We start from the raw sequence: 15662 nt of genomic DNA on the forward strand, positions 1-15662 counted from the left end.
GCCGAGTCTGACTTGGCTTGAAGAACCGAACCGAGCCGAGTACTCGAAAAAAGCGAGCGGCCCGAAAGAACCGAGTAGCTCGAAGAAAACCTAGAACTCGAATTTTTTCGAGCGGCTGGAAATGCTCGAATAGAACCGAGAACACGCATTTTTTCAAGCGGCTCGAATACAACCGAGAACTTGAATTTTTGCGAGCGGCTCGAAGAGAACCGAGCGGGCCGAAGGTACCGACTGGGCCGAAAGAACAGCCCTAGTGCGCGGGTGACCGGCGGTGCACCGGTGCTACGGAATCAAAATGCAGTAGGTAGCGTCTTTTTGCCACTTTTTGCCTAAATAGATCTTCAGCATCATTTCTGTGCTCCCTGTTCCCCATGTCAAGTCCGAAGTGTGTGTGTGTGTATCCAGTTGGTTAAACATATGGATCAGTTGGTCCGGTTAGTTGCATTATACTTTACAATGGTTAAAAATTGTCGCTCCATAGGGACAAACAACTTTATCAAAAGTAAAATGTAAAATCATATAGAAAATGTTTCATTTATTAATTCATTTTGTAATTCTGAGGCTCTCGCATTCGAGCAGGAACACTGAAATTTATTATGCAATAATCTTGAACAACAATACAAGAATTTGATAACAGGGTTTCTCTTCTACGTTTATGCATCTCTATGTGTAACAACCGGTGAAACGTAGCGCCTTCCCTGACCCAGGGGGACCAAGCCGTCTTTGTTTGGCTGAAGTTTTCCCGTTTAGTTAGCACCGTATTGGTAGGAGGCGCTACAAACTCTGCTTCAACTTTCGTAAGAGGGAAGCTTGGCCCCCCTGGTGCCACCTCTGAAGTAACAACTTCGTGAAAGAACTGTGACTTGTGTTGCGCACTGTATGTTTAAAAACGGTAACTCTGAGAACCATATTCCACCGATTCATACAGGTCGGTAAAGTTAATAGACATGAAAAATAACTGCCCCTGCTAAGAAAAATGAAAACACTGCAAATGAAGAATTGCATACTAAATTACTTTTCAATTACTAAATAAACGAAATCGATCCAAATACGATCGCATTCTTTATCCTTATCACCGACCCACGGTAAAAAGTATCTCTTACCTCGCCATAATTGGTTTCAACACAGACGAGGTACAGCATAGACCTATCACCTTATAGATGTTCGTGTCGCCACCCAAACTGTATTACCGACCCATAATTTGAGGTCTGAATGTAGTGGCATCTGCTCATGAACAGCGTTCAACTCAGCAACTACTCTGACATGTGTTGAAAGGCTGAAAGGTGTTTGCGTACTTGTATACGTGTGACTCGTTTAGAGAGAGAGTTTGGCACAGGTAGGCTTTTGCTACGCTATGCTTTGGCTCGGTTTGTCAACGACTCACGCGGATTTTTCTCCGAAAATCCATTTCAGGGATCAAGACACTATGAAGCACAAAAATGGTATTTCTTCAAAGCCCATGCAAGCTATAAGTTGCAAGATGACATTGTTTATTAGTACTTTGCGTGTAGTAGAACCTTTTCACGTATCGTACGCCGAAAAGTATTAAAAATTCACGCTGTTACTGACATTCCCGCAAGATTCTAATGCACTTTTGAAGTAATAATAATTGGATATTACTGGCTACGAGTATTAGTTTATGGCCAACACTAAAATTTACAGTAAAATCTAATTCTTAAAAGACTCGCAGAAGGTTGCATGATGCACGAGTGTCGTGGTGTGCATGGATGCAACTGCAAGTCGAGTTACTTTTGAAACCCGCATTGGGAAATAAAATTTTGTCTAGCGCTGAGAAATTCATCGGTTCAGTGAAGTGTGTGCACGTCATAGTTCATATTGTCTCGTGATTTCTCAATTCGCGCATAAATTTCATCGATTACTGGACCATGTGGGAGGCCTTTTAACAGGATTCCATTTAGATATACCCGTTACCTAGAAGACTTTTTCAGAAACTGAAGGACGTTTAAAAACAGGAAGTGCTTCTGTAATCGTGTGCAATGCGATTGTAGAGTCAGTGCCTGTGCCTGCCAAAAAGTGTTTCATAGAGTACCGTGGTTCTATCGTATACTTCGTCGATCTTAGTAACTAAGGGGGAGAAACAAGTATGTCACTCATATTTCTCCAAATATTCCTGCAACTATTCATTTACACCAAGTTCCACTAAAATGTATTTATTCATTATAAATAATACTAGATGATATGTATAAGCATTAACATTAATGTATCGAACAATTAAACATTGAGAATAAAAGAGAATTCATTCGGCGTAGAAAATCATTTGCAAATTCAAGATCAAATGTTACTAATTGCTTGATATCTCAAGTTCTATCGATCAAAGTTAATAATAATTTCTACTGGGCGGTTAGGGTAAATGTTGTTAACATTATTTGTCATAGCAATAGCCAATGGAACGTATATTTTAGCAGAAAATCCATTTTTGCCGAAGAATTCGTTGGATTTCGCAATTGTAATTAACCGTCGACCTTGTTTTGATCGGGAGACATCGTTCCTCGAAGTCTAGATAAGGAGCTCACAGAGCTTCATGTACTCAGTCGTCGTCGGTCTTCCGGGCCTGGAGGACCTCCGGGGACCCTGCAGTTGCCGAGCTACCTGGACCTACTGGACTTCCTGGACTTCCTGGACTTCCTGGACTTGCTGAGGACCTGGTCAGGGTTTCAACTCGGGTCCATCCCCCTCCCCCCGATGCAGCCGAGCCACCTGGAGAGGCGGATTCAGGAGCCTTTCTTGGAGGGGGCGAAATATGTAAAAGTACATAAGTACATTTTTTAACCCTCTTTCACAAGATTTAAAATTTGCTTGTAACTTATGTTTTAATATCTCAATCTGATACTGTAACCTAAATAATTAAATTCACATTAATTATAATTCTGTATAAATAATTAAATTCACATTAATTATAATTCTGTATAAATAATTAAATTCACATTAATTATTTATACAGAATTATACACAATGTCATAATATTTTCTATTTTATTACTCTTGGGGGGGGGGGCGATCTGCAGAGATAGCAGTGCAACTTTTCAACTCGTTCAATCTTTCTACATGCTACCGAATAAAACGATTATATATATATATATATATATGTATTAAATTCTAGATAAAAGTTTTAGTATCGCGTTTTAAACATTCTAAACAATTTTTCTTTAATTTCACAATCATTCGAGATGCTTAATGTTTTGCATGCAAGTTACGCTTCTCAAGTTTAAATATTTCATATGAGTTTTATGAATCTTCTCTTATTAATAGTTATTACATTCGAGTCATTAGATTTTCTGAATAAAACATAAATAGGCAGTCTCTCTACGGGCCTCGAAACGCTGCGACCTCCTCGTAGCGAGACCTGGTAATTGGTGAGAACAGAGCCGATGCGATTGCTGCGATTGTCAAATATCCTAAATAAGTAGATAGATACAAGAATTTCTTTAAATAGTAATACTTTGATATAATGTAAAAATAAATGTAACTCGAAATGTTTGAATAAATCATTCCTTCCCTTCCTTCCACATGTATAAATATATAAAATAAAGTAATGTGGAATTCTCAAGATATGTGAAATAATGGAGTTCAATAACGACGTTCACCAAAGTCGGAGGACGGATCGGACGGATGAACATTTAAAATGCCATGGTATACCTATCTTAATGTATTATTTCCATCGATTACTGGAATATGTGGGAGGTCGATCGTCCAGATTCTACTGCAATACACTAAAAATAAGTATCTGGAAGACTTTTTTGAAAACACTGTACTCGAGTCCGATCACATCTCCTCAACTTTGAAAGACATATATGTATACATAGAAAGAGCAGGGTGCATGGCTGCAGCTGCGAAAAGTACATATTTCGCAATGGACATTGCGATATAGAATTATTTCCGGCCTTTGTGAAATTTCAACTTCCATGGGAAACAGTTGAGGTCGACAGCAACCTCTACCAATGTGACAACATTCACGAAAGGTGTAAGCTGACAGTTCGACTTCAACCGCGGCAGCGATCGGATCAGTGAATGTACCTGCATATTATTTCGTGATTTCTCGATTCGTGCATCAATTTCATCGATTACTGGACTATGTATGAGGCCGTTTAACAAGATTCTGCTGCATTACACTCAATACCAAGATGCCTTTATGGAAACATTTTACGCGAGCCCGAACACTACTTCCCACTGCTGAGAGATGTTTAGAAATGTGATGTGCTTTTGTGACCGCGTGCAATGCGATTTTAGAGTCAGTACATATTTCGCGATAAAGTATTTCATAGAGCACTGTGTGGACGCGAGTGCAGAGTCAATGTTTTGCGCATACAGAACTATTTAAGTGAAAGCACCGGTGCTCTAAGTGATTTTTCATCGTGGAATTACTGTGTCTACATAAAATTATTTCTGGCCTTGACGAATTTCCAGTTAGCTGGGAGTCGGTCGAGCGCCATAACACCGCCAACAACCCCTACGTCACAACATTGCCAAGCGGTGTCACCTCTGCCAGTTCGACTTTACTCGCGACGGTGATCGCATCAGTGAGTGCGTGTACATATTATTTCGTGATTTCTCGATTCCTGCATAAATTTCATCGATAACTGGACTATGTGGGAGATCGTTCAACGAGATTCCACTACATTACACTCAGTACCTAGAGGACTATTTTGGAAACGCTTTACTCGAGTCCGAACACGTCTTTCCACTGTTGAGATATGTTTAAAAACATGAACTGCTTTTGTAATCGTGTGCAATGCGATTGTAGAATCAGTGCTTATTTCGCGATAAAGTATTCGATAGTGCACAGTGGCCCTGCGTATTAGTAATGTGAACGCGAACGTAAAGTCAGTGTTTTAACGCATCTAGAATTAATTCAGAGCACCAGTGCTCCTATTGCTTTTTCATCGCGAAAGTAATGTGACATATTTGGAAGTGTGACACATTCTATGGGGTACTGACCCTGCAACTGCTGGACATTCGCCTGCAGATCGAATAGCTACTGCTGAAAGGGGATGCTTGTCAGTGAGACTATTTTCAACGAACGGTGAGTGATACTTTTTCATTCTTTGAATTTTTCTGTATGCTATCGAACATAATGATTACTGTAGCGAGCATAGTGACCACGAATACGTACTTAGTACTCGCGAATAGTAAAATTTAATGCGTGTACTTCCAAATGTTTAATACACGTAGAAAAATACAATGAATAAATTTTAAATTCGCGATAGGAGTTTTAATATCGCGTTTCAAACATTCTAAACTTCTTTTCTTTAATTTCACAATCATTCCGGATGCTTAATGTATCGAATACGAGTTACATTTCTGAAGTTGAACTCTTTCGTGCGAGTTCTTTCAAATCTTCTCTCTTAACGGTAATTACATTCGAGTCATTAGATTCTCTTAATAAACAATGACAGTAATTTTTGGTACTACTTGGTTATTATGCTCGCTAGTTTTGCTTGCCCGTTGCATGTGCTAAATATTAAGACACACTGGTAGTAATATTACGAGAAATCAAAAATTGCCACTCTTACCACCTGATATCTCGACCTCAAATGGTCCCTTTATAAAATAACAGTATAATAATAAATGACTGCCGCCAAAGTGGCTGCTATATGAACTTAAATTTCTTTCTCCCTTGCATAAAAATAACTTTAAGCCACTAAACCTACAAATTTTATACATCGCGGAAGAACTTGCACGTGTGCTTAGTTTTAACTAGCCATAGTCCTAGAGTCCATTAAGTTTTAATTTAAGAACTTTAGTCGTAAGAATTTTTCCAAATTTTCAAAAATGCATTGGTCGAATATGGACCAGAAATATTTCGTAGAAATGGGTCACTTTCGTAGGTACCTCCGCGTTGGTGTGCCTGGACTTGGTAACGTTTTCCAATGCATTGCGTCTTGCAAAACGTTGTCAAGCTGAAGCCTACGATCTAGTTTAAGGGTCCAGATCAAGCCAAACTTACATTCGGTGAGTTTGGTTCGGTCTGGACATCTATTCAGAAATGCACTTGCGTACTTCGAGCGATAAGCTTTTGTTCCGCCTCGTTCTTTTTAAATATAAGAGTGCCAAACACACCCTTCTAGAAATACAATTCGCCTTCGATCACTGATTTCTATTTCGCGCATGGTGTTCTCGCCCTTCATAGGCCGGCTGTGCTGGGTACAACTTATTACGGCTTTACACAGAGGACCATTGTTAGACGAAGATGTGCGACAGTTCTCGTTCTCGGTCACGCTCGCCATGGCTGTGTAAAGTCGTGATATGGAGCATGCCATGTAGAAACGAAATTTCGGTGGATCGAGGGTGAATGTTCGCGTCGCGCCGCGCCTTTCGGTCCTTTAGTCGTTTAGTCCCTATTGCAATCTCAATCGGGAGATTCTTAGCTTTCGCATATCCCTCGAAAGTTACGCAAGTGCATATTTGCAATAGATTATGCCACTAGGGCTCATTGTAAAGAGTGCGATAGGCTAGATTTAAGGGTAGAGGTACGCTTGCTTGTTGAGAGTGACGCCTTTTACCTTTGCTTTTGCTTACAATTAGCTTCACCGTGCACCGTGTCGTTTCGCATTTAGTATACTTTTACAGACTTGTCATAGTGTATTTTCTATTTCCTACTTTCAATTCTCTTTTCTTTTTTTCCGGTAATACAATTCGCTCTCGGGAGAGATCTTGAATTAGCACAAGATGCTCGGGCACGATACACTCGCCTGTGCAAATTGTCGGCTTTGTGATGGGAGCGCGTATTGCAGCTGCATGTGATTTAATTGTGAGGCGGGCTGCTGTGAGTCTGACCCCTCAGGCGCGGCCCCTAGTGGGGAACTCCCGTTAATGGGGGGCTGGATGAATGGTGGTCGCGTATTAGCGTTTTGTCTGTGCAACTGCAATGCGTGAGTGTATCGAGCAGCTCGAGATCTCTCACGACGGCGAATCCGTGTCCGTTTTTCAATTCTTTTTCTATCTCTGCAATGAGATACTTAGCGTCTATTTGTCACTTGAAACCAGTGCAAGTGTGCCTCTAAAATATGCGAAAGAAATTGTAATGGCATATGTGTAGAAAGATCGACGAGAACCCCTCGTCTATCTTTCTTACGCGCGCATGCTAACCCTTTGGACTTTAAAGTAAAGTCTTTGGAAATAATTTTAGTAGTTTTTTACCTTATACCGCAATCACAGTCCAAAGGGTTAGTATAACGAAGTATAGTGTATATGTGTGCTGCGAAACTTAGAAAATTTAGCCAGGCAAGTCCAGTTTTAAGCGCATCATCGAAACATTCGCCGAGGGATTCGCCGAGGTTTTCTCTGGTGAATTCTTTAATAAAGAATTCACTAAGAGATTCGTTGCTAGTTTCAGGGAAGAATTAGATCTGGGTTAGGGTTTACTAACACTTTAGAGTAGAATTGGAATTTTTCTGGCATTCCATGCCATTAGCGCCTGATGAGGCTGCTTCTATTTCCTTTTACAATTCGGAATTATCATGCGCCTAAACAGGCTGCTGTATTTTTTAATTAACATTAAAAAGGATGAGACCTGATGATGGTACATTAGAATTAAAAAGCATTAGGCGCCCAAAAAGGCTACTCCTTCCATACATTAAGATTGAAAAACCTTAAACGCCCGAAGAGGCCACTCCTTTTTTCTATCAGACAGAATCAGAATTCATTGAGCGCCCAATGTGGCTGCTGGAAATTTTTCTCAAAGTCTGAATTGCGTGACACCTTGCAATTTAAAGGAAATTTTTTCGAACTTGTTTAAATACAAATTGTCTGTTTCAGTTATAGTGTTTGTGATCGCCCGTAATGCGATCGTAGAGTCAGTGTTTTTGAGCAAGTAAAGCTAGTCGAGAGCACCGGTGCTCTAATAACTTTTTCACCGCGAAAGTAGAGTCATGCACGAGTCCAACTGCAGCTGCAACGTTGAGAGCTAAGCTGGGGCTGAGTTGAAGGGTGCTCGTCTGAGAGCTGCTGGTCAGAGGGATGCTGGTCAGACGGGTGATGATCAGAGGGGAGCTGGTCTCAGGGATGCTGGTCAGAGGGTTACGAGTTTGCAGAGATGCAGTACCGATGATGACAGCGAACGGTGAGTCATTTTATAATTCTTTGAATGGGGGTGCATGTAGTACAGCTACTTAGCTCTTTCGATTCTGGCCGTTCCAACACAAATGCACGACATGCAGAGGCCCTTTTCACATGGTCGGTATTCGTTTGGGGAACTCTTATGCAATATTTCGCGAATATGGTCTAGGGCGTCTAGGCAGTAGCCTTATGGCGTGGTCCTTTTCTAAACCATATTCACGAAATATCGTAGAAATGTTCCCGAAACTAATGCCAATTATATAAGATGCGCCACTAAACGTTATGCATGTGTGTTCGAAAGAGCAGCATCGATTGAGCTGACCATACAAGGTACTCGTAGATAGTGACATGCATGTGTCTGTCTCAAAATAAAAAATAAAATAAATCAATACAATTGTTGCTCGCGATTCTTACAATTTTATATCGATTAATAATAATTCGTAAAATAATCGGATCGATCGAGTCAAGTAGAGTCACCGCGAAATTTTTTGAAATGGGTCTCAATGAAACTAGTCTTCCTAACAATCTTGCATTCTAGCAAGATCTTTTATGGTCGCCGGTAATGCGATCGTAGAGTCCACGCTTTTTTCGCGTCCATATATTTTCAAGAGCGCCGCGGCTCTTGTGTAGAGTTCTATTACCGCGAATTTACAGTCAAATTTTTGCGGATCTATGATTTATACAGAGCACGGGAGCTCGTGTTGATTTTTCGTCGCGAAAGTAAAGTCAACCTTTTGCGTATCGGAAATTTGTCCAGAGCACCGGTGCTCTAATTGCTTTTTCATCGCGAAAGTAAAGTAAAATTTTCGATTAGCTTCAATTTTCAGCTGCTTGGTATTCTAGGTCCTAGAAAGGACCTAGCTTGTGGGCCCTAGAGAGGGCCTTCGGCATAGGCCCTAGAGAGGGTCCTAGTCATGGGCCCTAGAGAGGGCCTAGCTCGTGGGCCCTAGAGAGGGTCCTAATCATGGGCCCTAGAGAGGGTCCTAGTCATGGGCCCTAGAGAGGGCCTTCGGCATAGGCCCTAGAGAGGGTCCTAGTCATGGGCCCTAGAGAGGGCCTAGCTCGTGGGCCCTAGAGAGGGCCTAGAATTATGCTAGCTTGGTAGCTAGCTAAGATGTACTTGCATGCATGCCGTAGAATGTAGAATACGAGTACCTTGTATAAGTGGGTCGTAATCTTTGTGCGTGCATTTTGGAAGGAAAAGCATCATACCTAAGGCACGCAATGCATTTGGTAGGATAAGCTTCCTACATAATGCATGCAAAAAGACCTTACCCAACAAAAACACATTCAGAAACTAAGGAATGTGAAATAGATGAAATGTGAAATAGATGAAATGTGCGCGTTTAATAAACAGGAGCGCTAAAAGTTGCTGTTTAAATATAAATTGTCGGTTTGAGTTATAGTGTTTGTGATCGCCCGTAATGCGATCGTAGAGTCAGTGTTTTTGCGCAAGTAAAGCTAGTCGAGAGCACCGGTGCTCTAATAACTTTTTCACCGCGAAAGTAGAGTCATGCACGAGTCCAACTGCAGCTGCAACGTTGAGAGCTAAGCTGGGGCTGAGTTGAAGGGTGCTCGTCTGAGAGCTGCTGGTCAGAGGGATGCTGGTCAGACGGGTGATGATCAGAGGGGAGCTGGTCTCAGGGATGCTGGTCAGAGGGTTACGAGTTTGCAGAGATGCAGTACCGATGATGACAGCGAACGGTGAGTCATTTTATAATTCTTTGAATGGGGGTGCATGTAGTACAGCTACTTAGCTCTTTCGATTCTGGCCGTTCCAACACAAATGCACGACATGCAGAGGCCCTTTTCACATGGTCGGTATTCGTTTGGGGAACTCTTATGCAATATTTCGCGAATATGGTCTAGGGCGTCTAGGCAGTAGCCTTATGGCGTGGTCCTTTTCTAAACCATATTCACGAAATATCGTAGAAATGTTCCCGAAACTAATGCCAATTATATAAGATGCGCCACTAAACGTTATGCATGTGTGTTCGAAAGAGCAGCATCGATTGAGCTGACCATACAAGGTACTCGTAGATAGTGACATGCATGTGTCTGTCTCAAAATAAAAAATAAAATAAATCAATACAATTGTTGCTCGCGATTCTTACAATTTTATATCGATTAATAATAATTCGTAAAATAATCGGATCGATCGAGTCAAGTAGAGTCACCGCGAAATTTTTTGAAATGGGTCTCAATGAAACTAGTCTTCCTAACAATCTTGCATTCTAGCAAGATCTTTTATGGTCGCCGGTAATGCGATCGTAGAGTCCACGCTTTTTTCGCGTCCATATATTTTCAAGAGCGCCGCGGCTCTTGTGTAGAGTTCTATTACCGCGAATTTACAGTCAAATTTTTGCGGATCTATGATTTATACAGAGCACGGGAGCTCGTGTTGATTTTTCGTCGCGAAAGTAAAGTCAACCTTTTGCGTATCGGAAATTTGTCCAGAGCACCGGTGCTCTAATTGCTTTTTCATCGCGAAAGTAAAGTAAAATTTTCGATTAGCTTCAATTTTCAGCTGCTTGGTATTCTAGGTCCTAGAAAGGACCTAGCTTGTGGGCCCTAGAGAGGGCCTTCGGCATAGGCCCTAGAGAGGGTCCTAGTCATGGGCCCTAGAGAGGGCCTAGCTCGTGGGCCCTAGAGAGGGTCCTAATCATGGGCCCTAGAGAGGGTCCTAGTCATGGGCCCTAGAGAGGGCCTTCGGCATAGGCCCTAGAGAGGGTCCTAGTCATGGGCCCTAGAGAGGGCCTAGCTCGTGGGCCCTAGAGAGGGCCTAGAATTATGCTAGCTTGGTAGCTAGCTAAGATGTACTTGCATGCATGCCGTAGAATGTAGAATACGAGTACCTTGTATAAGTGGGTCGTAATCTTTGTGCGTGCATTTTGGAAGGAAAAGCATCATACCTAAGGCACGCAATGCATTTGGTAGGATAAGCTTCCTACATAATGCATGCAAAAAGACCTTACCCAACAAAAACACATTCAGAAACTAAGGAATGTGAAATAGATGAAATGTGAAATAGATGAAATGTGCGCGTTTAATAAACAGGAGCGCTAAAAGTTGCTGTTTAAATATAAATTGTCGGTTTGAGTTATAGTGTTTGTGATCGCCCGTAATGCGATCGTAGAGTCAGTGTTTTTGCGCAAGTAAAGCTAGTCGAGAGCACCGGTGCTCTAATAACTTTTTCACCGCGAAAGTAGAGTCATGCACGAGTCCAACTGCAGCTGCAACGTTGAGAGCTAAGCTGGGGCTGAGTTGAAGGGTGCTCGTCTGAGAGCTGCTGGTCAGAGGGATGCTGGTCAGACGGGTGATGATCAGAGGGGAGCTGGTCTCAGGGATGCTGGTCAGAGGGTTACGAGTTTGCAGAGATGCAGTACCGATGATGACAGCGAACGGTGAGTCATTTTATAATTCTTTGAATGGGGGTGCATGTAGTACAGCTACTTAGCTCTTTCGATTCTGGCCGTTCCAACACAAATGCACGACATGCAGAGGCCCTTTTCACATGGTCGGTATTCGTTTGGGGAACTCTTATGCAATATTTCGCGAATATGGTCTAGGGCGTCTAGGCAGTAGCCTTATGGCGTGGTCCTTTTCTAAACCATATTCACGAAATATCGTAGAAATGTTCCCGAAACTAATGCCAATTATATAAGATGCGCCACTAAACGTTATGCATGTGTGTTCGAAAGAGCAGCATCGATTGAGCTGACCATACAAGGTACTCGTAGATAGTGACATGCATGTGTCTGTCTCAAAATAAAAAATAAAATAAATCAATACAATTGTTGCTCGCGATTCTTACAATTTTATATCGATTAATAATAATTCGTAAAATAATCGGATCGATCGAGTCAAGTAGAGTCACCGCGAAATTTTTTGAAATGGGTCTCAATGAAACTAGTCTTCCTAACAATCTTGCATTCTAGCAAGATCTTTTATGGTCGCCGGTAATGCGATCGTAGAGTCCACGCTTTTTTCGCGTCCATATATTTTCAAGAGCGCCGCGGCTCTTGTGTAGAGTTCTATTACCGCGAATTTACAGTCAAATTTTTGCGGATCTATGATTTATACAGAGCACGGGAGCTCGTGTTGATTTTTCGTCGCGAAAGTAAAGTCAACCTTTTGCGTATCGGAAATTTGTCCAGAGCACCGGTGCTCTAATTGCTTTTTCATCGCGAAAGTAAAGTAAAATTTTCGATTAGCTTCAATTTTCAGCTGCTTGGTATTCTAGGTCCTAGAAAGGACCTAGCTTGTGGGCCCTAGAGAGGGCCTTCGGCATAGGCCCTAGAGAGGGTCCTAGTCATGGGCCCTAGAGAGGGCCTAGCTCGTGGGCCCTAGAGAGGGTCCTAATCATGGGCCCTAGAGAGGGTCCTAGTCATGGGCCCTAGAGAGGGCCTTCGGCATAGGCCCTAGAGAGGGTCCTAGTCATGGGCCCTAGAGAGGGCCTAGCTCGTGGGCCCTAGAGAGGGCCTAGAATTATGCTAGCTTGGTAGCTAGCTAAGATGTACTTGCATGCATGCCGTAGAATGTAGAATACGAGTACCTTGTATAAGTGGGTCGTAATCTTTGTGCGTGCATTTTGGAAGGAAAAGCATCATACCTAAGGCACGCAATGCATTTGGTAGGATAAGCTTCCTACATAATGCATGCAAAAAGACCTTACCCAACAAAAACACATTCAGAAACTAAGGAATGTGAAATAGATGAAATGTGAAATAGATGAAATGTGCGCGTTTAATAAACAGGAGCGCTAAAAGTTGCTGTTTAAATATAAATTGTCGGTTTGAGTTATAGTGTTTGTGATCGCCCGTAATGCGATCGTAGAGTCAGTGTTTTTGCGCAAGTAAAGCTAGTCGAGAGCACCGGTGCTCTAATAACTTTTTCACCGCGAAAGTAGAGTCATGCACGAGTCCAACTGCAGCTGCAACGTTGAGAGCTAAGCTGGGGCTGAGTTGAAGGGTGCTCGTCTGAGAGCTGCTGGTCAGAGGGATGCTGGTCAGACGGGTGATGATCAGAGGGGAGCTGGTCTCAGGGATGCTGGTCAGAGGGTTACGAGTTTGCAGAGATGCAGTACCGATGATGACAGCGAACGGTGAGTCATTTTATAATTCTTTGAATGGGGGTGCATGTAGTACAGCTACTTAGCTCTTTCGATTCTGGCCGTTCCAACACAAATGCACGACATGCAGAGGCCCTTTTCACATGGTCGGTATTCGTTTGGGGAACTCTTATGCAATATTTCGCGAATATGGTCTAGGGCGTCTAGGCAGTAGCCTTATGGCGTGGTCCTTTTCTAAACCATATTCACGAAATATCGTAGAAATGTTCCCGAAACTAATGCCAATTATATAAGATGCGCCACTAAACGTTATGCATGTGTGTTCGAAAGAGCAGCATCGATTGAGCTGACCATACAAGGTACTCGTAGATAGTGACATGCATGTGTCTGTCTCAAAATAAAAAATAAAATAAATCAATACAATTGTTGCTCGCGATTCTTACAATTTTATATCGATTAATAATAATTCGTAAAATAATCGGATCGATCGAGTCAAGTAGAGTCACCGCGAAATTTTTTGAAATGGGTCTCAATGAAACTAGTCTTCCTAACAATCTTGCATTCCAGCAAGATCTTTTATGGTCGCCGGTAATGCGATCGTAGAGTCCACGCTTTTTTCGCGTCCATATATTTTCAAGAGCGCCGCGGCTCTTGTGTAGAGTTTTATTACCGCGAATTTACAGTCAAATTTTTGCGGATCTATGATTTATACAGAGCACGGGAGCTCGTGTTGATTTTTCGTCGCGAAAGTAAAGTCAACCTTTTGCGTATCGGAAATTTGTCCAGAGCACCGGTGCTCTAATTGCTTTTTCATCGCGAAAGTAAAGTAAAATTTTCGATTAGCTTCAATTTTCAGCTGCTTGGTATTCTAGGTCCTAGAAAGGACCTAGCTTGTGGGCCCTAGAGAGGGCCCAGAACAGGGGCCCTAGAGAGGGCCTTCGGCATAGGCCCTAGAGAGGGTCCTAGTCATGGGCCCTAGAGAGGGCCTAGCTCGTGGGCCCTAGAGAGGGTCCTAATCATGGGCCCTAGAGAGGGTCCTAGTCATGGGCCCTAGAGAGGGCCTTCGGCATAGGCCCTAGAGAGGGTCCTAGTCATGGGCCCTAGAGAGGGCCTAGCTCGTGGGCCCTAGAGAGGGCCTAGAATTATGCTAGCTTGGTAGCTAGCTAAGATGTTCTTGCATGCATGCTGTAGAATGTAGAATACGAGTACCTTGTATAAGTGCAGAGCGATCGACGATAATCGTCAGTCTATCTCTCTTTCGATTTCGCTTTCGCGTTCGCGGTTGTCACTAATAGTAGAGTCAAATCATCGTTTCCCTCATTGCAAGCAATGACGGACGCGATGAGTTTATTGAAATGGAGGGTGGATGGGATCGGTGTTTGTTTCGGGATGGGTCACTTTCGTAGGTACCTCCGCGTTGGTGTGCCCGGTTCCTTGGTAACGTTTCTCAAGCATTGCGACTTGCAAAACGATATCAAGCTAAAGCCTACGATCTAGTTTAAGGGTCCAGATCGAGCGAAACTTACATTCAGTGAGTTTGGTTCGGTCTAGACATCTAATCAGAATTTTATTCTCTTTCAGGTAGGTATTTCTTCGATGGTTTTACATGATTTATTCTATTTCATGCATTTCTTCGATGGTTTTGCGTGATTTATTTCATTTCGTCGATTTCTTCGATGATTTTGAACTCATGAACACATGTCTTCCACAAATAATGTTGTTGTTTATATAAATTTTTATGTTAAATAAATTTGTTTGGCGTTAAATAAACCTGAATAGAATAGCAAGGTTAAAAGGCGTATGTGTTCTTGTTTTGTTGCGATCCTTCTTTCTCGGTCGTTGCACGGAATACGTTTATAAAACGATCTTTAAATTGTTACTCTAACAGAATCATTTGTAAATCGCGGGTTTCGACTGACTTCTTGAATTCTAATTCCTACCACACGTAGCGTTACAATCTGTTTCGAGGCTTCATCGGTAACGTTGCATGCGACACAAAAATGGTAAGGTGGTTCTAGGACTCCCCCAAACCGGTGACAGAAAAATGCATTGGTTGATAGGTCTATCCTATACCTCGTCTGTGCTCCCGTAAACGATTCTGTATCGATAAAGTTGAATGCGACCACGGACGAGGTATTCTCGGTTAAATTTATTAAAGTTTTTTATTTCACACCTGCACAATCCTTATACATAATTACTTTATAACAAGTATAATTGGAATTATCGACATCAGTACAAGATGTTGAATACATCAACTTCCTTCTCAACATTATTTTATTCTTTTCACATTTCCTTGCATTATTTTAAGGAACTTTTGTTTATTGTATCTTCTTTCCTATTTCTTTAAACGTAATAATAAAATAAACGATTCGAATCTTAATACTCGTTTTCACAACGTCGAAACGATAAGCGATGTGACAGGTAAAAGTGGTGTGCTAGACTGCTTTTAAATACACAGCTTGTCAATTCGATATGTTAGTGGTGATTCTTCATGAGCAAATTTGTTGGTTCGGTTT

Source organism: Andrena cerasifolii, chromosome 10 (genome assembly GCF_050908995.1).
Source record: "Andrena cerasifolii isolate SP2316 chromosome 10, iyAndCera1_principal, whole genome shotgun sequence".
Taxonomy (NCBI): domain Eukaryota; kingdom Metazoa; phylum Arthropoda; class Insecta; order Hymenoptera; family Andrenidae; genus Andrena; species Andrena cerasifolii.